Below are 27774 nucleotides of genomic sequence, written 5' to 3' on the forward strand. Positions count from 1 at the left end.
ATTGCACATTTCCTTCTTGCACATTTCCTTCTAATTGCACATTTCCTTCTTGCAAATTTCCCTCGACACGTGTTTCCCCATTGTTAATGGTTCATCAGGAGGGTGTCATTTTGACATTTATATTCCATACAATATGTTAGTGTTAAATGCCTAAAAAACAATTTTAACAATTGATTATAACGCTAAAAAATATTAAAGTAAAAAAGACGATTTGTTTTAACAAAAAGTGAACATAAGAATAGAAAAAAGAGAACAAGGCAGTACATTTTCTTTTTCGTATAGCATATGAAAAAACAAATATTTTTGTGGCTTTATGCACGTTTATCATCCAAAGTTAATTTGGAATATTTATCAAAATCTTGTTTTGTGGTTTCTCACATGTTTTTTTTGGAAAACAAGAAGAAGTGTTCTTATTGTGTTATTCCATAATTATTTTGCTGATGGCTCAAGAAAATTGCCCTGTGTTTGGTTCATGCAACCTTATTTAATTCTTCCTTAATGTCCTATTGGGATTTTAATTTTTTTGAATTGTCAGCAATTGGTTGTCTAGAAATGAATCAGAAACATGGAAATGTTTCTGATTTCAGTCTCTTTTAGTGCCTAGATACATGGTCATTTGGATTCAGAATGAAAATGTAGTCTGAATGGTCTTACCTTGTCAGTCTTACGATTGAGACTGTTGGTTCAACTTTCGCTCTGGCTTTCCATCGGTGGACGGGGCACGGAATGATTTAAAAATGGCTGCTTTAAGTTCATGTTGTGTCATGACGTACCGTAACTTATTGGGACCTTACGGACATTCCTGGATTTGGTTGATGGTTTCTAAAGATAGAGGATATAGTGGCGTTGCTTGTGCAGAGAAATAAGCATTATTCGTATGAAGGAACCTCATGCGTTCTTTCATTTGATGCTGGTGCCTATAAGACAAAGTGTGATTTTTACACAACAATTAGTGGTTTAGATGTATTACGCAGCATTTCTAAATGCCATTTTGAGTCAGGGTTTCACAACGATCATTCATTTAAGCCTTACGAAACGTTTCTAGACGCCATTTTGAGTCAGGTTAATTTTGAGTCAGGTTAATTGCGATGTGTTAATAACACATGATTGGTAAAGGTCCAATTCCATGATTGTTGAATAATAGATTGATTCCTAAAAGAAAGAATTTGTTCAGCTCAATTGGCTGTACAAATAGACATGAAAATGCATTATATATGGAAATTATTTTAGAATATAAATCTCTTTCCTTTGTTGGTGAATTGATTTTTCTGATTGTATATAAATCATTTGTTGGAGTGAATGTCATAATCTTCTGTCTCGAATGTGGATCAGTTTTAAATATATAAAGAGTAGTGTGTTAGATTTGAAATGTTCTTAATATCATACAAATAGATATCACTTGTGGTTCATAATCAAAATATTTCATCAGAAAATATACATCACAAGACAATAATTCACAATAAGAGAAAATGTCCCAATTCTGAATCCGAATTCAGGCTTGTGTGACAACAATCAAGGGAACATATCCAGAATGCTTCTCTCTGTCTTAGATATTTTTCAATGTTGCCACCTCTGGAAGATAATACCACTTTTTCCAGCCCAAAGAATTTGATTTTGTCCATGTGCGTTTCAAAATGATCATTTAGAAAATGCACTCCAAGTGGGAATCTGAAGTCTTTATTTATAATAGTTCTTACATGTTCCGAAATTCTGGTTTTCAGCGTCCTGATAGTGCTACCCACATATAGTTTAGAACATTGACATTTTATAGCATATACTATGTATTTGCTTTTGCAGTTAATGAAATCATTTATCTTGTAGTCGTAGCCGTTGGGCAGTTTAACCTTGGTCAAACCATTCTCTGAATATTGGCACATTGTGCATGTTCCACATTTGAAGTTTCCTGTTAGAGTGGTAGTGTTCCAAAGTTGAGTGAGCCCTTTTTGTTTCCAGTGTTGTTCGAAATGTGGGGGACTCAATATTTGTTTGAGATTTCTTGCTTTTCTGTAGGTAATCCTGAGTTGATCATCTATATATGATTGGAGATCTGGATCTAATTTCAATAGATACCAATGCTTCAATAGAGTTTCAAATCACCCATGAATGATGATAGTTTGTGATTTTGGTTTAGAGTTGGATGAGAGGAACTGGCTGATGTTGTTTTCGAAGGTGAGTACAGGTCCTGGTGGTCTGTATATGAGGTGGATATTTAGAGTAGTGGTTGGGGTCAAGGCCATCTTTACGGATAGTAGTTCCCAGAAGGGATTGTTGTGTTAGGGGATTCTCTCATATTCAGGGTATGGGGAGGAGTATGTTCCTTGGTACACATCAACATGCCTTTGTTGGTGGTACCCAAAAAGGATGGGAAGCTCGATGAATTCCCAAAGATGGATAATAGCAGACGAAGGAGGATCTTGGTTGAGATAGCACCAACAGCCCAGATAGAAAAGGCAGAGAAGCAGACAGGATTGAGCAGAGTAAAGAGAGGGGGGAATTACTTCTCAGAGGCATCAGAAGAGGCAGTGGATGAGATCCGAGTGGAACACAGGCTGTTCAGCAGAACACAAATGTTCTTTGCATCAATAATACTCGGAATACAAACATGCCCTAATGCTAAGTGGTTACAGATCACTTGTTGGGAGCTGATGGTAACAATAAACTATAGAGTAAATGGGTTCATTGCCATAAAAGAAGAGCTCAGAGCAATAAGGTTGGTGGCGCTCCAGAATAGATACGTTCTGGATCCCCTCATGGCCATGGAAGGAGGAGTTTATTCAAATATTGGGAGTTCATGTTGCACATTCGTACCAGCTAACGAGGAGGATAACTGAACTCTCTCAGATGCAGTTTCGCAGTTGGCACAGATGCATGCGAAAATGGAGGACGAAGCACGAGGAACAGGGAAGGACAAGAGTTGGCTGGCGTGTATCTGATCATGGATGCCATCATGGCTGTCAGACGGACTGAATGTGATAGCTGGAGCCCTCGTGCTGGGAGCAGCATCAATATGTGGGATCAAGATATGCATTGGAAGGTGCAAGAAAACAGCAGAAGAAGCAATTGGAATGTAGATCCTGATGGATGTAAACATAGGAGGAACAAGGGATGAGATTGTTGCAGAACGGGACAAGCTAAGAACGAAGATTGCGCAGTATGAACTATTTTGAGCAGGGACTATAAAGCTGGACAATCCCCATGCTCCAAAGTTCTACGAAGGTAAGTGGGTTTGGTGCAACCCCAAAGGAGTATGCTGTGACATGCACTGGTCATTTGATGACCACACAAACTATTATGGCCACCTCGGAGGAATAACAAAGATATGGTAGCCCAGAGCAAAAGGGTGGTCATACAAGGATATGGTTGACAAGTCGATCAGAGGGGGACTGAAGAGCGATGGGCAAATTCAGCCCCTCCTCTTCCTCCTATAAGGTACATGACACAGAAGAAGACCAGGAGATACCGGGATCGGCCATACTATTTCAGACCGATTCCCAGTGCTCCAATGATCGATCAGTATGTCAAGAGGTATCCACTCAGCCAGCCCTACAGAATAGGAGTGGTGCAAACCTTACTCAGAGTGGACAAAGAGCCTCAGGCTGCAACTAAAGAGACCTCGATTAACAGTATTGATTAAAGTGCAAAGAAGCCATGTGCCAACGTCGTTAGAGACACCACGACATAGCAGCGTTAGACAGGAAGCACACCTGCCATCCGCACATCGGGACATAAACATGCACCGGAATACATGAAGAACATATGCGTACAGTTCTATAAGTTATAGGACAGATCAATAGTGTCATTGCCTTTTTTATTTTGTCATTAGCTTAACAGAGCAACGCAGAAACTGCAAGAAGCAAGAGATCCTGACCAAAGCTTGCAGATGCTTATATGCAATTAACCTTATGGAACTGCAGAAGCACCTATGGGACCTGACAGAACCACGCGTGACTAACGTTTGGTGAATATAGAATAACACAAACATCTAGAAGCCACATTATGGCCTAGGAAAATTACAGCAGGCCAGAAGCCTCTTAGAGCTGAGCTGAGCCGAATTCAGGCTGAACAGAGAGCAAATGTGCGAGACAGATCCCGCTGCCAAGGACACCAGATATGAGTGACATTCCATTCTTTGAACGACAGTAACACCAGCTGCAATAAATGCAAATAAGTCCTCATAATTCAGAGTAATTCAGAGCTGTAGAAGCTCCAAATCATGGTCTCCGAACACGTGACCCAGCCGACTCAGATGATGAATCGAAACCAGAAGCTGGGAAAGCGAGTCGGTCTCACGCCGCTAGACAGAAGCTTGCAACAAAGATGTTAGAACGTGAGACAAGTTTTGCACTAGATGAACAGGCACTCTCATATACTATGGTGGTACTCACAAGTTACAATGCAGACACGGTACAGTATACTTGTGTATAGGCGCGTTATAAATGCCATATCATATCATTCTTATTATCATGAGAAGGTACACCAAGAGCTGTGAATCATTTCGGGTCCCAGGCCTGGGGACGTCAGCTTTAGCCAACCACAGTTCAGTATCCTAGGGCTGGGTAGCAACAGGCATGAATCAATGGTAAGACCCTCACACTGCAACATTGTTTAGAGATAGTAATTTGGGGAAGGACCAGGCCAGCCACCTGACATGCAAGGGCCAGTAGAGTAACTCATATAAGAGAAGGTATAGGTTATTAAGCTCCTGACGTCCAATCCCAGATGGCAATAGGTTTTCTGGAGTATGGCCCAGGTTGTGACGTCACTATGACGCAATCAGGATACAAAACTGGCCTGCGAGCCAGGAGACGTTCAGATGTCTTTGGATTTTCTTCAATCCTTGATCGGATCCCTGTTGGTTTTGGCTGTAAGAAACTGTAGTTTGAACTTGCTATCTGGCTGGGTCTACATTGCCTTTTTTTGGGGGAAGGTGTTGGGTCTTCTGAAAGTCTGCAAACTCCTAGTAGCCCTTGAACCTACCTGGGAGTTTGTCTATTTCCTATTGTATACACCATGAATTTGGATAGTCTACACTGGAGGCCAACCAGAGTTTGGTCAATTAAGACAAGGTCATCCGCATACAAAATCCATGGAATGGGGGAACCCTGGAGCTTCGGGGGGAATGCAGAAACAGATCTCTGTGTTTTAAATAGGTCAGAAATGTAAAGGTTAAACAGTATCGGGACAAGGGGGCAACCTTGTTTTAAACTTTTATGGGTCTCGATCTTTCTGGTCACGGTTCCATGTCATTTCATCGCGGGATGTCAGGAAAATAAACTCAGCCCAAGGCATCACTGCCACCTTTAACATCGTTAATCCATTGGGCCCTGGAGCACGAGAGGAGCTTAGACCTTTGATGTTTGCTACAATGGCCTCTAGATCTAACTCAAAGGCCCATGTATTAAACAGCGGGGTCTTTTGGTGGCTACATTATGGGGTCCCACTGAGAAGAGGGCTGTAAATTGGTCAATCCACACTTCTTCAGAGACTTGGGTTGATTGTAGTGCAGATTGAAATCTTTTGTCGCTATTGATTAATTCCCAAAGGGACCTGGTTTTAGATTTAGATAATGTTTTCAACATATGTTTAGAATCATGCTGTGCTCTTACCCCTCTGCTAGCAATCAACCAGTTTCTGCCCTTTTATTTTGTGTTTTTTGATCAAGCCCTCCCAAATGTCACTTTCCTTGCTCTTATGTTTCCTTATGTCGGAGCGGAGGAGTTTTGCAGCCTCCACTAGCAGAAGGTTGTATATCTGAAGGGGTTTAAGTTCAGGGTAAGTCTGAAAATTAGTACCCGGCGAGGGTAAACCAGAATGTAACAAACATTCTGATTGGCCGTCGCTGGGGCTTTATTCGACTGGGAATCCCTCGGCTGGGATTCCTTGCCATTGTTCCCGGCAGGGGGAGTGGCAGCCCCTTAGCCAATGAGGAGGCTCGAAACGGGGCCATCCCTGCTCCGAGCCTCCACACGGCTGGAGGCTGCCATCCTCCCCCGGGGATTCAGGTAAGTGTTTTTTTTCCTCCCCCTTCCCTGCAAACGATTCCCTCCCCGCCGTCCCAACCCCACTTACCTTCTTATTTCTCCTTTTTCAGGAGCGAACGCGCTGGGAACACTTCTGTTCCCAGTGTGTCCGCTCCCGATGGCCGCCATGGAATGGGAAAACAGACTCCATTTTCCCTTCCCCGGCGGCCATTTCCATTGGCATTCTTTTTTTTCTGCTCTGAAACGCTGTAGCGGTTCGGAACAGAAAAAATGATATTAGTACCCCGGTCTTGCAGGCCGGGGTACTAATAGCAATAAGCCCCTCGCCGCAGGGGCATTCCCTGCGGCAAGGGCCTTATTGCTTAGAGCATTTACTGAAGTCTTCCAAAATCCATGCATATTCAACCTCTGGAACTGCTCCTGACAGGCATCTGATCAACCTAGCTGCAAGGCCTGGCATTTCTCTGGGTTTGATCTAAACTCTGTTTCTTCCCTGTGTAATCGATACCACTGGTTGCCGGAAAAGTCTTGAAGAGGCAACTCCTGCACAACTCAAATCCAATAAGTCATGGTCGCTGGTCAAACGTTGGAAGAAGCATAACAGCAATCTAAAGAGGGCTGCTGGTTGCCCCTTGCCCATGTACATACTGCAGTAGTATCACCCTTTGTCTGGTCGTTTAGCATATAGAGTCCCTGATTAGAGGTCTCATCAGACCATCGAATAGCCCTCTTTGAGTAAAACATTTTTAGGGGCCAATCTGCCCTGGTTGTCCAAAGGTTTAACATTGAGATCACCACATACAATAATGTGCAGATTATTAAATGCAATATAGACCTCATCAATTGGTTCCATTACAGAGTCAATAAAAATATATTTGTCGCACATAATGTCCCAGTACAAATTAAAGATTGCAAAGATGGTTACATCCTGACATCCTCCTTCTGATTTTTCCACAATCAACAATTGCACAAAGATACTAGGATTAAGATGTTCCCGGACAACAAATCCCTTCCCAATTTTTATGAGGATCAATAGGCCCGGATAAGGGCTACCCATCTGACCTTTTTGAGCCATGTTTAGGTAACATTCGAAACCCTCTCAACAGGGATTCACTCTTAGCCAGGTTTCTTGTAGAGATAGGATGTCAAACCGTCCCAAATTAAGGTCTTTGTTATTTAAAAAATGGACAAAACCCCTGGAATTCCAGGAGCCTGTACAAAGTCCCGGGGCTGAGATGACAGCCTGGCACTAATGATCTTCTGATAGGGGCAGAGCAGCAGCCAGCCATGACCAGTCTTGTGTGCCTATATTAGATGCAGTAGAGCCATGAACCTCTTGAATCTTCAGCCCTTCAGTGATGGGGGGGCTTAATCCATTAATCATCACTTTTAAGGGCAGGTGCTTAGTTGAGTCTCTGTCCTACCCACTTCACTTTGGCAGTATATCATGCTGAACCCTAGCACACTTCACATTCTTAGAAGAACGTTATCATGGGAATGTATTCCGTTAATTCAAAGCCCAGGGGCAAAAAATCTCCTCCCGCTTCTATCAGAATGGATTTAATCAATACAGAATTTAGATGTAAAATGTCCCAATACATCCTTTTTTTATTAATGAAATGCACCACCCTAATATCGTCAGAGTTAATATAGCTCAAATTTTGGGATATGATGGAGCAGTTTCAATACATTTCTACGGTCCTGGCATATAGGATGTTACAGTAGTCCAGCCGAGTCAGGATGAGGGCTCTGGCCAGTGTGATGCAGCTGTCTGGGGACAGGAAGGGTCTACATGCATTGATCAGTTTGCATGTGTATGCTGTTGCTGATGAGGTTACATTGACTTGTTTTGACAAAGTGAGCGATGAGTCCAGTTTGAGCTACTGTGGTGTTAGCAGAGCCTCCAAATGTTCTCAATTTGAAAGGAGAACGCTTGCTCATTGGGTCATGCAGCTTTGCACACACAGCCAATCTTGTTTGTTCAAGGTTCTTGTAATTGTCATTCCTGTATTCATGTTTGGTTATCTCGCTGCTACCGGAGCAAAACCCCACAAGCCTTCCCTTAGGGACAGGCAAGCAGTCAACCTTTACTGATGGCTCGGAGTTCACAGAGCCTAGATTTCCCCACACACTATCCTCATCATATGTACTAACATTCGCCAATAGAGCCGACACCCCTGTGTCGTTAAAGTTTGAGGTATCACACCTCTCACCTCTTCATGGTTCTCAGCTGAGGCATCGCAGCAGGAGGGGTTGAGTCATGTTGTCCCTCTTTCCTTCTTTGTTCTATTGGAGACTTATTAGGGGGGGATCTTCAGTTTTTTTTTAAAAAGGCTCCAGACCCGTTAGACTTCGGGATGCTGATTTTTAGATGTTTTCTGCTGTTGATGTGCAGGCTTGACTTTGAAGTTCAGAAAGTCGGATTTCACCGATTTATCAAACATTGAGAAGGGTTTCATGCAAGGGGGTTCTGGGTTGTCGGTGGCTCGAGAAATAACACAAGCCACGGTGGAACCCCTATCCAGAGAACACTAAAGAGGCACTATTTTGTCGTTTGTAGGGGGCGGTTTATGCAATTATTTCACATCCATGACCAACATGGAAGACCCAACAGAGGTCGATTCAATAACTACAATGGACACATCCAGAATTGTTGCAACCGCTAATTTAGATGGTTCGGATGTGTTAGTACTCACTAATCTTACATTTGTCTGTTGTTTCAATACAGTTCGACGCAAATGGTCCATGGGCTCAGTTGTCTTTATAGTGGCCGCAGTTGCGTGTTTATGAAAAGATCACATCCAATTACAATCTTCAAAGAGGGCCCCCATCAAGGTGTTTTTATCAAACTCCTCCCACCTGGCAAAGTCGCATAAACTGTTCTGCCATGTCAGTGAGGATTTTGATTCTTTGTGCAGTCTGTTATGCACAGTATTGACAACATTTTCCAAATATATTAGTTTGGAGTGCATCATCGCCAGGAGGGTAGTTTGATCTTTCAAAGAGTCGTTAAGAGACTCGTATAGCTTGGAAAAGGGAGCCAACGAGATCATTAAAGCTGCCATGACGTTGTTCTGCAGTTGAAGAACAGTAGCGTCAGCAAGACGTTCTCATGCTCAGATTTGCAATTTTTCTTTTGTTGGGAGCACTCATTTCCTGATTCAGCAGGAGAAAAGACTGAGCGTTCCTGTTGTGGCAGGGAAAGATTTGTGTTCCCCACAGGCAAGCTTTCCAGCTGAAACATATTAGAAGAACGCCTCCCCGGCACCTTTGGGGTCCCAGAGAGGGATTCTAAGGCAGGGAGGTCCGTTGAAATAATACCATCCAAGCGACCACCCTCACTGTTCTTTTTGTGACTTTCTATTTGAGTATATATCTCTACAATGTCACGAGACAAGTGTGCCATAAGAGAAGAAGGCTGGATCTTAAGGGCTGATGACGGGGACTTTCGCTCGTTCAATAGGTAATCATGGCGAATGGAAATTGGAGCAGACTGCACTACCTCTGATAAACTCAAAGTAGAAGTACTGCAAGCAGGAAGGCTGGAAAGATACAGTGAGTCCACAGGTTCCTTAGATTCAGAGACTCGGTCTGCAACAATATTAGCAGGCTGGACCATTGTAAAAGGGAGGAGCTTCCATGGGGCTTGTGGTTTTCACATAGCAATCACTATTGGAAAAAGCCAGAACCCTAATCCTTTCCACCCGCAAGATGTCATCTATGTCCCCCCTTGTATTCAGGTTTCTCCAGTTCAAAGGAGGGGAAAGGATTAGCCGGGAGTCCACTCGCAAGTGTTCTGTTGATAGTATTAGAATGAGATATAGCAGCAGTGGGCGTCGACTCATTCCCTGAATTAGAAATCAAGATCTCAGGAGTAAATGGAGCAATTACCTTCAGAGGCGTTGATGAACTCCACAATAGCACCTCTTGGAGTCTAAGTTGCTGGCGTGTACACGGCTGCCAGACCCCATCCCGGGCTGTGGGTTGGACATGATTCTTCAGCTGTAGTGGAGACCAGCACCGACTCCCACTCAGGACTCAGGACACAGGAGACACGAGACACACTGCAAACATACTGTGTGCACTCCGTGCTGTCGGTGTGTATTCGAAGAGTAAGTCTGCCTCTAGGAAAATGTAGAAATGGAACACAGACTCCGCACAAGAAGACTTGGAGCTCCAAAAGGGTGACTGGCAAGTCAGCAAGCACGAGACACACTGTACACACAAAGCGTGTGTTCTGCGCTGTTGGTGTGTATTTGTAGAGTAAGACCGTCTCCAGGAAAATGTAGAAATGGAAACAGACTCCACACAACAAGACTCGGAGCTCTAAAAGGGTGACCGGCAAGTCAGCAAGCACGAGACACAATGCACACACTGATTATTTGTTGTAATCTTCAGGTCCGAATACTGGGTATTTACTAGTCTACCCGCCCTAGCATCACTTTTGGCCTTATGCAAATCAAGGTCATACCCCATTTAAAGGACCTATGTGTTTTTTAACAAATCCCACAGTCTTCCCTTGAATAACAGTGGATCCTTGAGGTGTTATTTATGTTGTTTTCCAAAATCTCAACAAATTCAATATCTCTAGAGCTGAAGGTCTTAAGTGTGGGTATCAGCTGAAATAGATGCAGATGTGTGATCTGTTAATCCATGTACATTTGCTATCTTGGAAGACACTTCTAATAATACAACTTTTAGAATCTATCTCTAAATTTGTTTCACTATTACTGACAGCACTTCCATCTTCGTGGTGTGCCGGCCTACTTTCAACAGAAATCTTCGTAATGTCATTTCTCACACTTTTTACTTCGCTCCCTTTGATATGTCGTCGTAGTGTACGCCCATAGCACGTACAATCTTCCCCCTCTCCTGAATGCTGTGCTCATCGCTTGTCACTTTTACTACTAACGACAATACTATTCAAAGAATCTTCCCCAATAACTGCATTGATACATCTGTGTTCTCACGATCTGGTTTCTTTATTACCCAGCTGGTTAATGTCCTTTCTCTCTTTCTTATTCTTTTCATTCAGCGGTTTTCTTTCTTCCTTTCTTTCCTGGTGTTAGCCCTTGTGTCACCTCAATCATACGTTCTATAGGTATATCCTTAATTGTGGCCTCTCTTGACCTGACCTTTGTGTTACCCTTTTTCGCTTTTAGTATATTAGGTTTTTTCAATGAGCTTCTCTCCTTATCTGTGACATACCAGTCCCAGTTGTATTCGCCTCCATCAGCTCCCACTTTATCTGTTCCCTTTACTACTCTGTTTTTGTCAGTTATTTCCAAAGCGTCCTCCCTATTTGCATCTACATCAAGATTTTCAAATCTCTCCTCACTGTCGGCCACCAACCTCGTTACATTATCCTGTGGGTACCCACCTATAGCTTTCCCCAGGGTACTTTCAATGTGATGGATAGCAGGCCATGTGCACACTAGTCCTCATAGATCTTGTTACATAACTTTAGGAGAATGTTTACAGCAAATTGTAAAGTAGATATTGAAGTAGCAGTCATGGTAGAGCTAGCTAAGATTAACATATCATTACTTTAATTGTGTCTGTCAGCAAATAGCTCTGGCGTCACAGTTAAACTGTGTTTTAATAGTGGTCTCACAGTGTCCATCACTTATGTTACCAAATCAATCATCCTTACTTTTGCTGTGAATTATCTCACTCTGTAAGGAATAACACATATTTAACAGGGCGTTATTGTCCACTGCAGTCGATTTAGAATTCTGGAGCATGCTCTGCTCATCATTCGATTTACTAGATGCCTCCACACCAGCACCAAAGAAGTGCACAATTTTCCCATTTGCTCCAGTTTTATGTATTGCATAAGGTACTCCGCCCTCATGTTCTGTAGACACACTCTGTATACCATCACTCATAGTACCTACTGACCTTGTTAACATACCACTTTGTACTGCTTTAGTTGAACGTGGCTGGTACACGATTTTAGGTTTTCCTTTGCCAGGCATTTCACGCAATCTTTCCAATGCTGCTAACCAGGCACTTCTATATTTCGGCACTCACCGCCTACAGCAGTCCAAAGGTCCAAGCAATCTTCCTGGATACCATTTTCACTTCGTGCATCAAGCCATGCGGCACCCTCCGCACCCATGCAGACTGCAAGACTGTGGCTATGCTTCTGACACTTCCGAAGCGCATGCTACGTCCGAGGAGATGTACTCCCCTGATGCAGACAGTAGGGTTGATAGCCGATACTCCGAGCCAAATCAATCAGTGCCAGAAAGAAACCCCTCCGATCTTCGATCCTCACTGTGAGAGTGTAACTGCACTCCTGAGCACTTCGGATGCAACTATTAATTACATCTAATATTTAGCCACACATTCTACAAAAATAGCTTTAACTGCTTACTCACCCAGTGGAGCAGCATCCATGTACACCAGCCTCACTCTCATTGATCACGTTAATGCAAATAGTTGCTGTGATCGAAATTGCAGATCTTTGTAGGCTAGAAGTGAACACAAGACAGCCATGTTGGCTGGACTCTGATAATCAGTGTGCCTACAGGTTATGTAACTCGCAATGCGTTGCCACAGCTCTATGAATGATGTAATGTGCTGAATGTGCTTGCACAGTGATGGATATGTATACATGCTTATTATCAGTGTGTGTAATTGTGCCTGTCATGCTATAAATAAAGGTTAAAATAAAAAGACTTAACATGTACTTTAGTCCACCTCCCAGGATGGGGAAATTGTCAATAATTAAGCTGCCTGTTCTTAGTGACTCTGTTATGTCCTGATGTTAATATCAAATCGGTCCCCTGTGTCATATTCTACCATGGAATGTAGCAGGTCATTGAGAATGTTTTGTTTTGGAACTGTGACAGTTTTATTTATTTTTATTTATTTTGTTATTTATATAGCGCACCCAACCCTAAGGCATCTGGGCGCTTTTCTTACATAGGAAGTTGCAACAGTTAGCTTATATATATATCAATACAGTCGCATTTACATTAATTACATTTATTATATACATTCTCTTACAATTAAGGTTAGAATAGTATTTACATTTGTTACATTAGTTATATACATTCTCTTACAAAGATGATTGGGTCATCCCTGAATGTGCTTATGAGAGTGCAGTATGTACAGAGATATTGTGGATAGTTTAGAAATTCATACTTTCAGACCTTGGGCGAACAGGTGTGTTTTGAGTTGTTTCTGGCAGATCCAGAAAGAGCCTTGGGCCCTGCGTTGACTGGCAGATGTTCCTTTGTTTGCTAGCTATTGTGGAAAAGCTGCTGCCCCCGCTTTCTGAAGGTTAAATCTTGGCGTGGCCAGGAGATGCATGTAGGATGTTCTTGTGCGTCTATCACAATGAGATTTAGCAATTTTGTTAGAAAGGTATTGTGGGGCTGCCTGATGGAGACATTTATGGGTTAGTGTGAGGGTTTTGAACGAGATGCTTTCTTGTACTGGGAGCCAGTAGACATTTTGTCTAGTTGCAGAGATGTGGGTAGTTATGGGGAAATTGAGAGTAGCTCTCAAGGCGTTGTTCTGCAATACCTGATGTTTTCTAATGTTGTGATTCCTGGTCCTGGCATATAGGACGTTACAGTAGTCCAGGCACGTCAGGATGAGGGCTCTGGCCAGGGTGATGCAGCTGTCCGGGAAGGACAGGAAGGGTGTATATGCAGTGATCAGTTGGCATGTGTATGCTGTTGCTGATGAGGTTGCATTGACTTTTTTTGACAAAGTGAGTGAGGAGTCCAGATAGAAGCCAAGAGGTTTGACCTCCTTGGAGACTTTAATGATGTTGCCATCAATGTAAAAGAAGTTGTAGGAGTCTTTAGATAGCCGGAGTTGAGAACCTATAATGAGCAACTCAGTCTTATAATCGTTGAGACACAGTTCGTGATAAACCATATTGCTTGAATTGTAAGGTAGATGGCATTGAGTGAGGTGGTGTCAGTGGCATGATCATCCATGATAGGGATGAGGATTTGGGTGTCATCTGCATAATTAGTGTAGGTGACACCCAAATCATCCAAGAGGTCAGATAGAGGTTTGATGAAAATGTTATATAGCGTTGGTGAGACGCATGACCCTTGAGGCACACCACATGTAACCGCTGTGAGTTTGGCTTCATCCTTGGGGGAGAAGACTATCATTGTCCTATCTGTTAAGAAGGGCTTTATCCATTGTGTGGCGTTCAGGGAGAAATGTGCTGCAGAGGCTAAGCGTTTGCACAGGACATTATGGTCCACGAGATCAAATGCAGCTGAGAGGTCTGGTAGGAGAAGGGCCAGTTTTCCATTATCTTTTAATTCGTTCATTTGGATTTTAAAGTCCAAAAGGGCTGTTTCAGTACCATGAAACCCAGACTGACTCAGCCCATGAGGTTGTTAGTTTCAAAATATTTCTGAATATGAAGGTATGCTACCCTGTCTAGTATCTTTATTAAGAATGGCACTGTAGTGATAGGGCGATAATTAGTTGGTATGTTTGGGTCAAGTGTGGGTTTCTTTAGTAGGGGCAACACCCATGCGTTTTTAAGTCTGTTGGGACACAATTGTTTCTGAATAAGGCATTGATGAGCCTGGTGATGAAAGGAGTCAATTGTGGTGCGCAGTCTTTTATGACTGTGGGGGGCAAGGGTCACCTTGGCATCTTGAGGGTTTAAGGCTCAAGATAATATGCAGGACGTCTGAGTTTGTGACATCAGTGAATTCAAATTGAGGGAGTCCCTTGTTAGCTGTGATGTTCGTGGGCTTGACAGTCTGTTCAGAAGGAAGGATTTGGTTTTTTTGGCTGAGATTTTAGATTGCAGTAGTGAAATTTTATCTAGAAGAACATTCTGGAAGTTAGAACACCAGATTGCCTCCTTGGTGCAGCTTTATGCTTGGAGAACCGTTGATTCTAGTTCTCAGAGAATCGAGAATAGTTCCTTACTTTTAGACTTGTCCTTGTCAATTCTATCTTTGTAAACTGAGTTGTTTGTCAGCAGTAACTCTTGTTTGTATACCTGGGCTGCTTTGGTGAAGTTTAGTTCATTAGGTTGTTTTTTCCTCTGTGATTCTGCTCTTCTCTTAGCTTTTCTTAGCTCTTTTAGGGTAGGGGCGAACCATTGGTTTAAGTGTGCCAGTTGTTTGGCTTTGCAAGAGGTTAGAGCAGCTAGCTTATCTATTGCTGTGAGTATTGTTTCATTATACTTTTTTGTCACTAGAGTAGGGTCATTATTTAGGACATTTTCAGGCTCTAGTATTGGTAGCAATAAAGGAAGGAGGGTATTGGGTGTGCTGTTCCGCTTGTTTATTGTTGGGGCTGCCGATGCCAGCTGTGGACAGTTGACTGGGCCTGACTTAGTGTCGATGTTAAAGGTTATAAGGTGGTGGTCCGATCAAGGACAGGCAGAATTTGCGGTGACGACTGAGTTGCAGTTTAGGTCTGCTATCCAATCTAGGATCTTTCCTTTGACATGTGTCGGGTTTTGGATTCGGTGTGAGAATCCCAGTGCTGAAATCATGTTGGCAAGGGAAAGTGCATTTTTGTCTAGCGTGTCATTGAGACCAAGAAGAATTTGGGCAGCCTATAATACAATTGATGGCGAGATGGCTTTAAGATGGGATTTGTTAGTTATTCAATGTTGTGATGGGTGCTGCGTTAGAGAAGACTAGTAACATTCAGACTGCTGAATGTATCAAATTATTGTACATGATTAGAAGATACTAGTCACTTAATTCTAGCGCACCTTTGTTTGGTGAGCAAAAGAGACATGTATGTAGTCAATTTGATAGATGAAAAAATGTTTATTAACTGCACATTTCCTTCTTGCAAATTTCCTTCTAATTGCACATTTGCTTCTTGCAAATTTCCCTCGACACGTGTTTCCCCATTGTTAATGGTTCATCAGGAGGGTGTCATTTTGACATTTATATTCCATACAATATGTAGTGTTAAATGCCTAAAAAATAATTTTAACAATTGATTATAACGCTAAAAAATATTAAAGTAAAAAAGACGATTTGTATTAACAAAAAGTGAACATAAGAATAGAAAAAAGAGAACAAGGCAGTACATTTTCTTTTTCGTATAGCATATGAAAAAACAAATATTTTTGTGGCTTTATGCACGTTTATCATCCAAAGTTAATTTGGAATATTTATCAAAATCTTGTTTTGTGGTTTCTCACATGTTTTTTTTGGAAAACAAGAAGAAGTGTTCTTATTGTGTTATTCCATAATTATTTTGCTGATGGCTCAAGAAAATTGCCCTGTGTTTGGTTCATGCAACCTTATTTAATTCTTCCTTAATGTCCTATTGGGATTTTAATTTTTTCGAATTGTCAGCAATTGGTTGTCTAGAAATGAATCGGAAAGATGGAAATGTTTCTGATTTCAGTCTCTTTTAGTGCCTAGATACATGGTCATTTGGATTCAGAATGAAAATGTAGTCTGAATTGTCTTACCTTGTCAGTCTTACGATTGAGACTGTTGGTTCAACTTTCGCTCTGGCTTTCCATCGGTGGACGGGGCACGGAATGATTTAAAAATGGCTGCTTTAAGTTCATGTTGTGTCATGACGTACCGTAACTTATTGGGACGTTACGGACATTCCTGGATTTGGTTGATGGTTTCTAAAGATAGAGGATATAGTGGCGTTGCTTGTGCAGAGAAATAAGCATTATTCATATGAAGGAACCTCATGCGTTCCTTCATTTGATGCTGGTGCCTATAAGACAAAGTGTGTTTTTTACACAACAATTAGTGGTTTAGATGTATTACGCAGCATTTCTAAATGCCATTTTGAGTCAGGGTTTCACAACGATCATTCATTTAAGCCTTACGAAACGTTTCTAGACGCCATTTTGAGTCAGGTTAATTTTGAGTCAGGTTAATTGCGATGTGTTAATAACACATGATTGGTAAAGGTCCAATTTTCATGATTGTTGAATAATAGATTGATTCCTAAAAGAAGGAATTTGTTCAGCTCATTTGGCTGTACAAATAGCCATGGAAATGCATTATATATGGAAATTATTTTAGAATATAAATCTCTTTCCTATGTTGGTCCATTGATTTTTCTGATTGTACATTTGTTGGAGTGAATGTCAATAATCTTCTGTCTCGAATGTGGATCAGTTTTAAATATATAAAGAGTAGTGTGTTAGATTTGAAATGTTCTTAATATCATACAAATAGATATCACTTGTGGTTCATAATCAAAATATTTCATCAGAAAATATACATCACAAGACAATACTTCACAATAAGAGAAAATGTCCCAATTCTGAATCCAAATTCAGGCTTGTGTGACAACAATCAAGGGAACATATCCAGAATGCTTCTCTCTGTCTTAGATATTTTTCAATGTTGCCACCTCTGGAAGATAATACCACTTTTTCCAGCCCAAAGAATTTGATTTTGTCCATGTGCGTTTCAAAATGATCATTTAGAAAATGCACTTCAAGTGGGAATCTGAAGTCTTTATTTATAATAGTTCTTACATGTTCCGAAATTCTGGTTTTCAGCGTCCTGATAGTGCTACCCACATATAGTTTAGAACATTGACATTTTATAGCATATACTATGTATTTGCTTTTGCAGTTAATGAAATCATTTATCTTGTAGTCGTAGCCGTTGGGCAGTTTAACCTTGGTCAAACCATTCTCTGAATATTGGCACATTGTGCATGTTCCACATTTGAAGTTTCCTGTTAGAGTGGTAGTGTTCCAAAGTTGAGTGAGCCCTTTTTGTTTCCAGTGTTGTTCGAAATGTGGGGGACTCAATATTTGTTTGAGATTTCTTGCTTTTCTGTAGGTAATCCTGAGTTGATCTATACATGATTGGAGATCTGGATCTAATTTCAATAGATACCAATGCTTCAATAGAGTTTCAAATCACCCATGAATGATGATAGTTTGTGATTTTGGTTTAGAGTTGGATGAGAGTAACTGGCTGATGTTGTTTTCAAAGGTGAGTACGGGTCCTGGTGGTCTGTATGTGAGGTGGATATTTAGAGGAGAGGTTGGGGTCAAGGCCATCTTTACGGATAGTAGTTCCCAGAAGGGATTGTTGTGTTAGGGGATTCTCTCATATTCAGGGTATTCCTAACTATAATGGGTAGACCTCTGGCCTTGCAGCTAGTCTGTCCATTCTGCAGATTGAATAGTCGTTTGGGTCAGTGAGGGCAATGGCTGGGCCTGCTGCTGCATGGAGCCATGATTCGGTGATCGCTAGGAAATCAAGGTTACGCGATGCCATGATGTCTGCAATATATAGTGCATATTGACTCTGGGATTTGGACCAGGAGAGTTGGATGGCAGGGCAAGCTTGACTTTGTAGTTTGTAATGTGAAGTTTTTTAGAAGTTACCCAAGTACAAGTAGTTCTGATTACGAGGAGTAGATTCCTTCTTGTGGTGGCTAGGTCGGTAGTACTGATTGTGTCTCTTGTGAGCTTGGTTCTAGAGGCTAATTTGTTATTTCTCTCAGTGAGTAGGCACGGGCAGCTGTGACAATATGAGGATTCTGACTTCCAGTTACATAGATGGTTATTTGTGATATAGCTCTTTAACCGTGTCTCAGGATCATAATTGCAGTTTGATTGGAAGATGCCAGTTGGCTGGGAGAAGCCCACTTCCGGATGGTGTGGGGGTTTGGATGAGAGTCGCCCTAGTGTGATCCTAGTCTGGGCCATTGCAGAGGTTGCAAAGTTGTAGTGTTTCATTAGGGAGGTGGTAATGTTAGCTAGTGAGGCTGCCATATTATTTGGCCGAGTGTGGGTGGATTGGCTTATAATAGGAGTTACTACTATCAACCTTGAGTAGTCTAGATTGAACAATACCTACAGCTTATGATTTGAAGCAGGTGATGGCTAGACAGTCTTGTTGGTATTCTTTTTCAAGTAAGTAGTCAAGCGTGGTCTGGGCAGTGTTCAGAAAGGAAGGAAGTTGGCAGGTTTTGCTATTTTAAAGGCATTTAGCACTATATCATAGGGGGAGACATTGCCTGCTGGTGTGGAGATGAGGGGTGATGGGCATGGATGGGGGAGGAGCACTTTAGTGGTTATATCTCCGTCTCGGGTCATTTACTAACCTTGTGCAATTGCACAAAACCTGTGGCGGCGGATCGTGGAGCATGTGCTACTCGTGGAGCGGTTTAGCTTAGCTATGGTGGGCAGTTCATACATAGTCTAGCAAAGAAACAGTACCGGTACTGGAGTAGTGGTGAGCAGTGGACAGTTCATACATAGTCTAGCAAAGAAAGAGTACCGTTAATTCAAAGGTGGTGAGAAGTGGACAGTTCATACACAGTCTAGCAGAGAACAGTTACACTAATGCTATGGTGGCGAGCAGGGGACAGTTCATACATAGTCTAGCAAAGAAACAGTACCGTTAATGCAAAGGTGGCGAGCAGTGGACGGTTCATACACAGTCCAGCAGATAACAGTTACACTAGTTGCAGGGTTGAAGTTGGCAGCAGATGGGTATGTGGGCTTCAATAAAAAAGCTTAAATGAACTCTTCGGTGTCATCTCATCATTCCAAAACAGTGTACTTTTGTTTGCCTACAGGGAAAAGCGTCAATTCCTATGCTAGGTGTTTGGATCTGCCTAGGGGCTAGAATAGCTCTCTAGGGACATGAGCAGAGGTAACTTCAAGGGCTTTGTGGCCAACACCTACTCTGTGGATGTTGTAAGTGTGTGCACTTCTGTGACCTTGTGTATCTACTCAGTGGGGGTGGCCCTTGTAATTCCCACATAAACTTCCTCAAGGTCCAGTATCCACTGCTTTCGGCTACAACATTTGGTCCCCTACTAGGATATTTCGTAACAGGTAGATCAATCAGCACCAGAGGGGGCAGGACATATGCAAACAGAAGAAGGTAAGTGATGGAGACCAGAGCATGGCAAACCAACGAAGAGGAAAAGAAAAAGCACAGAGAGAAAGCCGCAGAGGAGTGGAAGAGGTGAAAGTTGGAAGGGAAGAGGAGAGCAAGAGGAAGGAGGATAACAGCAAAGGGCTGGTCAAGTGTCACCCACACGGAAAGATTCTTAGAGCGGTGCAAAAGCACGTACAGTGAAGGCCATGACAGCCTCACACAGTGGTTTAAGCCAAAGGATGCTAGGGACCAACATAATATTAATGGGTTGATGCCCGATTAACGTACAGAGGACCCAAGGGACATGGGGTGGTAGTGTTTATAACTTTATCATAACTTTATTCGGAAGACAGGCCTCCATCAAAGTACAATTTACAATGCAAAACATTAAAAAAATATTGCATTAATATCTATATTAATCTCATTAAGTAAAAACATTTTGTTTAAAATAAACATGCAGTAATAAAACCAATGACCACTTGTAAAAACCACAATGTGCAGGTGTCTTACCCGGGCTACTGCTTTCCCATTTTTGCGCTCATAATAGACCCCCACTTCTTGAATGCGGATCTTAAAAATGTTGAGACCAATAACACATGTTCAGGTAGGTTACAGCATTTCAAGGCTTGGATGGCAAAAGGAGTTGGAAGTATACTAGGTGGCTCCAAACTGGGGCGAACCAACGCCTCCTTGCCAGAGAGTGGGCTTTGCAAAAGAAGAAATGAAGCGCCTCATCCTCACGCCCTCTTTGAAAAAGGGGACATGCGGGTGAGGAACAAGGCCCGCCCTTCCACTTAGAAGACTCATGGGCTAATGGGAGTATGCCTAATAGGAACTTGGCAAACCAGGATTTTAGTTTTGCTGACATCGGTAGGTCAAATATACCTCCGACCATCACACGTCCTTAAGCAGCAGGTAAGCCCTCGCTTTTTTCCCCTTTAGGCAGTTATCAATCATCTTACTCCATGCCCATTCTCTAAAATTCTTCTTAAGTACCGACTTGTAGGCACAACCCAGCCTTGTAGGGTCACTCCAAAGATCCCTAAGTCCGATGTTAAAGAGCATAGTTCTTACATGCTTAAACCAAGGAGGTTTCCTACCACCTGGCGCTGCAAGAACCTCCTCCAAACCCTCCCTAAACAAAGCCAAAGCTTCATTATTCCAAATGCAAAAACCCTCCCTAAACTGGCTGCATCATAATGGCATATTGGATCTCAATAAAGCCAAATTTGCATGCCACTGGGGTAGATGGCACATTGCAGGGTAGGCCCAGCAATGCTTTCAAAATTTTTATTTTCTGCTGTCTGAATCGTAGTACAATCATTCGCTCTCCATAAATCTGCACCATATATTATCCCTGGGATTGTCTGGGCCGAATAAATCTTTAAGGACACTGAAACAGCCTCGCCCTCCAATCTTGTCACCAGATTTCTAATGAGGCAACACTGACGCAGGTGCAAAAGTGAGGACCTTGCTATCTGATCCTGCCATTTCAAATTGTTCGAGAAGATCAGCCCCAGGTATGTGTATGAGTCCACAGACTCCAGGGGCTGGTCATTCAAGTTGGAGTTTGCCCGTGCTCAGGCCTTTTTCCCAGCACCCCCCACCTACATGGTTTTAGTTTTGGAAAAATTGATTCTTAGGCCTTTTTTTAGAGCAAAGCTTGTGAAAAACGTCCAATTGGTTTTGCACACCAACCAGAGTCTTTGGGCCTCATTACGAGGCTTGCGCTCCCGTAATGAAGGGTGCCGGTAAAACCAGGCGTCCTTTCCCGTTCCCGCGAGGGGAAAAGGGAGGTAATAACAGGCCAGTTGTGATGTGCCTGTTATTACCTCCCTTCCCATTGAGCCCTATGGGGACTCAAATAGGGATGGGTTCCTGCAAGGAGGAATGACTGGGTCCTCCTATGTCGGAATGACCCGGTATTGGAGCCCGGTATGGAGGCAGCCATGGCGCTAATAGCACCATGGCTACCTCTATACTCGTAATGAGGCCCTATGAATAATCCCACTGATTTGGCTCCAGTGGAATCTGCTGGGTCTTGAGGATCTCTGGTTTCCTCTTCTGATTCTTCGGGGTACTTTGTATCCCTGTCCTCAGAAATAGCATATGGAAGGGAATCTTCTTTCTTGTCCTGCACTGTGGTTTCGGCACCAGCTCCCTTTGTTAAATGGACGTGTTAGGGTTACTAGTGGTGGTACAATATAAATAAGTATAGCTGCAATTGGTTGCCTTTTCTGTGATAGCCTTTTATCAAGTTCTGTTAAAGTTTGTAAAGTAACCAAAGTCCTCACCTAAAAGTGTTTCTATTGGGCATTAAAAACCAGTGTCAAACTGATCAATTGATTGTACATTTGATGCCTGCAGAATTTCTTCAGGGTGGGAGGGCAAACCTTCTGGAATGAGGAGTCTGGTGTCATATAATGCACTAGTGCAGCGTTAGAAAATGTGAGCTCTGAAGAAGTTGCTTTACCACTTGCTGATGTAAGTGGTGTTTTTGGGCACATGAGTAGTACCTCTGTGTTGGACCTTCCCTTATGAGGCCTTTTTGCCATTGATAGAGCCAGGTTGTCATGGATGAAGATGGTGCTGTGAATTAACAAGTAAATGAGTGTCACATAGACAAGCTTATATTTGACAGTGTTTATGCTATGGACAGTGTCATTGATGGAGGATGATTGTCAGTAAACAGTAATATTGTTAACCAGCTGTGAACAAACAGCTTTGTAGACTGTCCAAGAGTTGATGAATGCTTAACAGATATCAATGTCGTCATTGGTGTGATCGTTGACAAGTCTGCCTTCGGTAAGTCTTTCACTGATTGCACTTTTCTTTAAGATGTTGTTTACATTAATGGTGGGCTTGTTGAATAGCACCAATTGGTAGAACCTCATTCGCCATTCCAATGATTTCAAGGTCCTGAAACCAGTTGTGTGCTCTGGTCAGACCAGTGCATTTATTTTTCCCAAGCTACCCACTTTTTTTCGTTATGAAAGTTCTGTCATGAATCCTTTTCTTTTACATGAAGGATGATGGGCTTCACTTCAGATTAAGGGCATGAGCCCTTATTCAAACTACCAATTAAAAACTATACTTAGCTGTTAGTATGTTTTGCATTAATCCCGACTTCTTTTATTTGTATTGTGAACATGATGTTCTCAACAGAAGCTAACAGAGTAAGATAGACTTAGCATTCAACCAGGAAGATGCCTAACTAGGGATTAACAAGCAGTGGCTAACTGTTAAATGACTAGTCAGTGGTGGGGGTTACACACCTACTCTGAAAGCTAGAGTGGCATATTTACATGTAGTTAATTATTAGGTTTAGTGATGTTAGCAGGGGATGTTCAGAATGGGTTAATGTTAGGGAGGGTGGTCCTTCAAAGTGAAAAGGAAGTGAAACATATGGGCTAACATGAATGATTCAATTTATTTATGATTATTTATAATAGCTTTATTAATGTCAGGAAAAGGGGGTTCAATGGAGGGGGAAATGGTGTGGTAACAAAAGGGTGAACAGGCGAGCAAGGGAGAGACGGATTAAGCAGGTTGTGGGAACGAAGGACACCAAGAGAGAATCAGGAGGTAGAGTAATCCATAAATGGATTTCAAGACAAGACAAATAAATGTGTAAAGAGACAGGTTGTGCATGGACAGGCAGCCAGCAACCCTGCCACGAGTAGGGATGGAGGAGCGGATGGCAGGTTATAGAGCATGTCATTGGCAATGTTGAAGCTTTTGTCCACGGACGCATCGGAGTAGTGCAGGAGGCTTAGGAGGAGGTTCAAACAGTATCCAAGGCCAATACAGACTCAGTTGAAGATTGCATGCGTTTCTAGCGTGGTTAGTGAGTAAGGGGCAGATCTTGCCGATATTAAGGAGATTAATCCATGCAGCAGGGGATCACTGTGGAAGACAACGCCATGATGTGGTTTTTGGGGCAGATATGAGGAGGCAAGAGACAGCTAGCAGTCAGAGATTTGTTTCAGAGGTCACGGGTGAAGGAGGCTTAGGAGAACATTTGGATATCATCCTCAAAGAGGTGGTAGAAGAATCCAAAGGAGATTAGTTTAGAGAGGGGGAAGGTGCAAAACATACACAGCAGTGGGGCCTACGACAGAGCCATGTGGGACTCCTCCTGGGAGAAATATAGGAGAGGTTCCAGTGTTCCAGGGTCTAAAGAACAAATGGCCAGCAAGTTAGAAGGTGAGAGATGTTTTTTAGTATTCAAGGTTGCAGATGGATCAGAGTGCTAGACTGTGTCACAAAGTGGGGCTAGATCCAGAAGGTTGAGGATGCAGGAGAGATTGAAGTGGTGAGCAGAGGTCAGGAAGTAGGAAGCCAGATGCTGGACATACTGTTTCAGTGGAGTAATGGCTACAGAATCCAGATTGAAGAGGGTTGCAGCTATGATTCATTTGAGGTAGTTTGTGATCCTGTTGACCTCAATCTCCACCATTTTGGACTAGGGATAAAGGAGAGTGAAGAGGTCACAGGAGGGTGGACAAGATGTCTCTGATCTAGGAGTTTTGTCTTAAGAGCAGCAGAGGGGAACATTGTCGGTTAGCTGGAAAGGGGAGGAGTCAGCATGGGTTAGAGGACAGTTTCCACAGGTAAAGCGACGAGAAGAGTTTAAGTATGTGACAGTTTTGAACTTGGCAGCATCTAAGGAAGGAGTTCAAGGAGGTGCTTTTAGTCCATGAAAAATGGAGGCACACAAGTTGTGCACCATTGGTAGAGTATGTGCACTGTAGACATATGTACCCCAAAGTGTGGTTAAGGCACAGTCAGCAAATGCATAGCTCCTGCATGCAAATGTGCGTGAGGCCAAAAGTCAAATAAAAAAAGATTTTTGGGATTGATGAGATGACACCGAAGAGTTCATTTAAGCTCTTTTATTGAAGCCCACATACCCATCTGCTGCCAACTTCAACCCTGCAACTAGTGTAACTGTTATCTGCTAGACTGTGTATGAACCGTCCACTGCTCGCCACCTTTGCATTAACGGTACTGTTTCTTTGCTAGACTATGTATGAACTGTCCCCTGCTCGCCACCATAGCATGGCGAGGGTTCTATGCAAAGGTCAAAACGAAGACTGTTGAAAATAGTATCACAAGGAATCCAAAGTTGCATTTTCTCCACAACATAACTCTACCTTGACAATGAACAGCTTCCCTGGTTTTTGATTTGCATTCTGAGCAAGCCCAGGTTAAAGCAGGCATTGTCAGCAAGATTCCAAAGGGTGTTAAGGAGACCTCACACATGTCTGGGACAGCTTTAGATTCAAAGATACTAGCATGCCCTAATATATGCTTAGGCCAACCCTTTTCCAGTCCACATGACCACAGGCACATGTCCCAATTAAAGGACAAACCTTCCCCAAAAAAACGTTTTAATCCATGTCCCTGTGCACCACCCAAGTGGAGGAGAAGCCATGAGGTGTTCTAGAAAGAGCTAGAGGAAGGTGTTTGGGGAAGATTAACGAGTGAAAGGTCTATTGAGAAGAGAGCTGGGAATATATTTGTGGGGGATGGAGGGAGGAAATTACAGTGGAGCAGCAAAGATGTCATCTAGAGAGAGTTTTGTACTGAGGAGGTTGGAGCGAGAGAGTTGCCGTCCAGCGGAGGTGGAAGAAGGAGAGCACCACTACAGCCTGGAAAGCTGGGGAGGGTGTTAAAGCTACAAGACCTGAAGAGGAGGGAAGACCAGGGAGAATGTGGCAGGCCAGTTTGGTCCCGAGCAGACTCAGGAGGTGGGAGGAGGTTCGAGAGGCAGTCTCTTTGAGGGACACAGAGGTTATGACTGTGGTATTAAAGCCGGAAATGTCCATGGAGCTGGTAGAGTCCCATAAGCCCGTCCATGAAACCCTGGGACTGTGAACCGATGTCAAGGATTCACCTCTGCCTCAAACTTCTGGAGAAGAACATATGGCTTCATCAAGCCCAGAACGTGTGGACCTTAATGGCCCTTACTATGTACTCTGTGGATGTGAGTTTGAGAACACTAAAACTTGCAACAAAAAGACACAAATGTGGGTATTCCACTGGACTATGGAGTGGGTCTAGGATAAGATTAAGCAAAAAGACTTTGTAAAAGACTATGGGCCTCATTATGGGTCCGGCGGTAGCCGTGCCGGTAAAACAGGCACGGCTACCGCTGCCGGACCGGTAATGAATTGCCGGCGCCTGACTTCCTGGTGCCACTAGGCTATTCCAAGTCCCATAGCCAGGAAGTCAGGCGCTGGTCATTTTGTTAGTCCATTAGAATGGGGACATGGGAGCAACGGCACCATTAACAACGGTGCCGGTGCTCCTGTGAGAACTCTGCGAGCAGGTGCCATCCGCTCGGCAGGTCTGACCCTGGCGGGCAGGATGGCACCTGTCCACAGAGTTGTACTGTGCTGGTCCGGTAACAACGATGCCGGTAGGTTTACCTGTACCGTTGTTACAGGACCGGCACAGTTATGAGGCCCTATTTCTTTATTCACTACATGCTATTGAAGAAACTCTCTTCCTTTTCTGTTTTCTAAATAAACTTTACTATCTTGAGAACTTGTCTGCCTCTTTTTGCCTGTGAAGAGCTTCTACCTCCTTTTTTCCTAAATTCACCTTCACTCTTGGTTCAACCTGTGTTGCTGCAATTGCCACTGCCACCTTTTCTCCCACTTCCCTCTCTACCTTCACTTTGCCTCTGGTCTCGCTTCTCATTCCTCCACTTACTCAGTCACTTCTCTTCTGCACCCACTTCCTTCTCCTCCACCTCCACAGTAACTTCTCCCTACTCTCTTGCTATCTATTCTCCTCACTGCAGTGGCATGCACTAATCTCTGCCTCTCTTAATGCACTCAAGACCATCACATGGCTACCCTTTTTATCCCTGGTCAAGTGAGATGTGTATTGTATAATTGAGTAATCGATCTCGGTTGAGAAGAAAGTGCAAAAGGGGTCTTTCATTGGGTGCCGGGTTTCCAGACTAGAACTTGCAATGTGCTCTTCAAGGTTACTTCAGACTTGTCTAATGTGTTGTTTGCAGATCACGGACTGCAGCAGGGAAAGCTCCTTGCTAGTGCACCTTCTCTTCTGTTGGATCCTGAGTATGGGCTTCTGGGATTTGTGTGGGCCTGAAAGAGTAATTGTTTGAGACCTGGGACTATTTACATCTTTGTCTGCTGTTGACTTGCTTATCTCTGTTATCTTCACAAACATGGGGGAGATCTGTGGATTCCATTAAACGTGGGTCTGTGGACTATTTTATTTTTTCTCACTATCCTAATGGATTGCTCACAGTGTGACAACTCATCTCTGACCAGAAAACAGGTTATTAACATCATAGTGTGGAACAATGCTGGCCTGCAACATAAATTACATGACGTATCTTGGTATGAATTTGTAACTAAACATGAGGTCGTCAGGTTTCAACAAATATGGTACATTGAACAAATCCATCCCAGGCCTTCCACCTGTTTCATTCACCGGTGTTAAAACTGGACGCAAAAAGGCAGACCTTCTGGAAGCTTGGCAATCTACATAGCTGTAACGCTGGGCTGGGAAAGTGAATATCTAGAGTTTGCAGATGCCAATATAACTATTATTAATGCCGCCATGCTGGGCCTCCAACCGCTCTGCCTTATACATTTCTACAGCAATAAACGTGATAATCAGTAAATCAAGCTGCTCCAAAATCTTCAAAGTCATATGGTTAAGCTTGGTTCCGATTCCCCCCTGATTATCAGTGGGGTGGGGGGTAATCTTAGATTGGGCAGGTTTGAGTACTTAGCATTTGATAAAGATGAGGAGCGGGCCTTTCGGATCCCAAGCCCTTACTTGGTTGACCAGACTAGTTCCAATAGTGCAAAGGTTGGCAGAGCACTAGAATATGCAGGTCACTGCGCTGATCATGGGTAAATATGGTGGACACTGCTGCATGCGAGGGGTTCTTGGGA

This window comes from Ambystoma mexicanum, chromosome 1p, assembly GCF_040938575.1.
Source record: "Ambystoma mexicanum isolate Mex_15411 chromosome 1p, UKY_AmexF1_1, whole genome shotgun sequence".
Lineage (NCBI taxonomy): Eukaryota > Metazoa > Chordata > Amphibia > Caudata > Ambystomatidae > Ambystoma > Ambystoma mexicanum.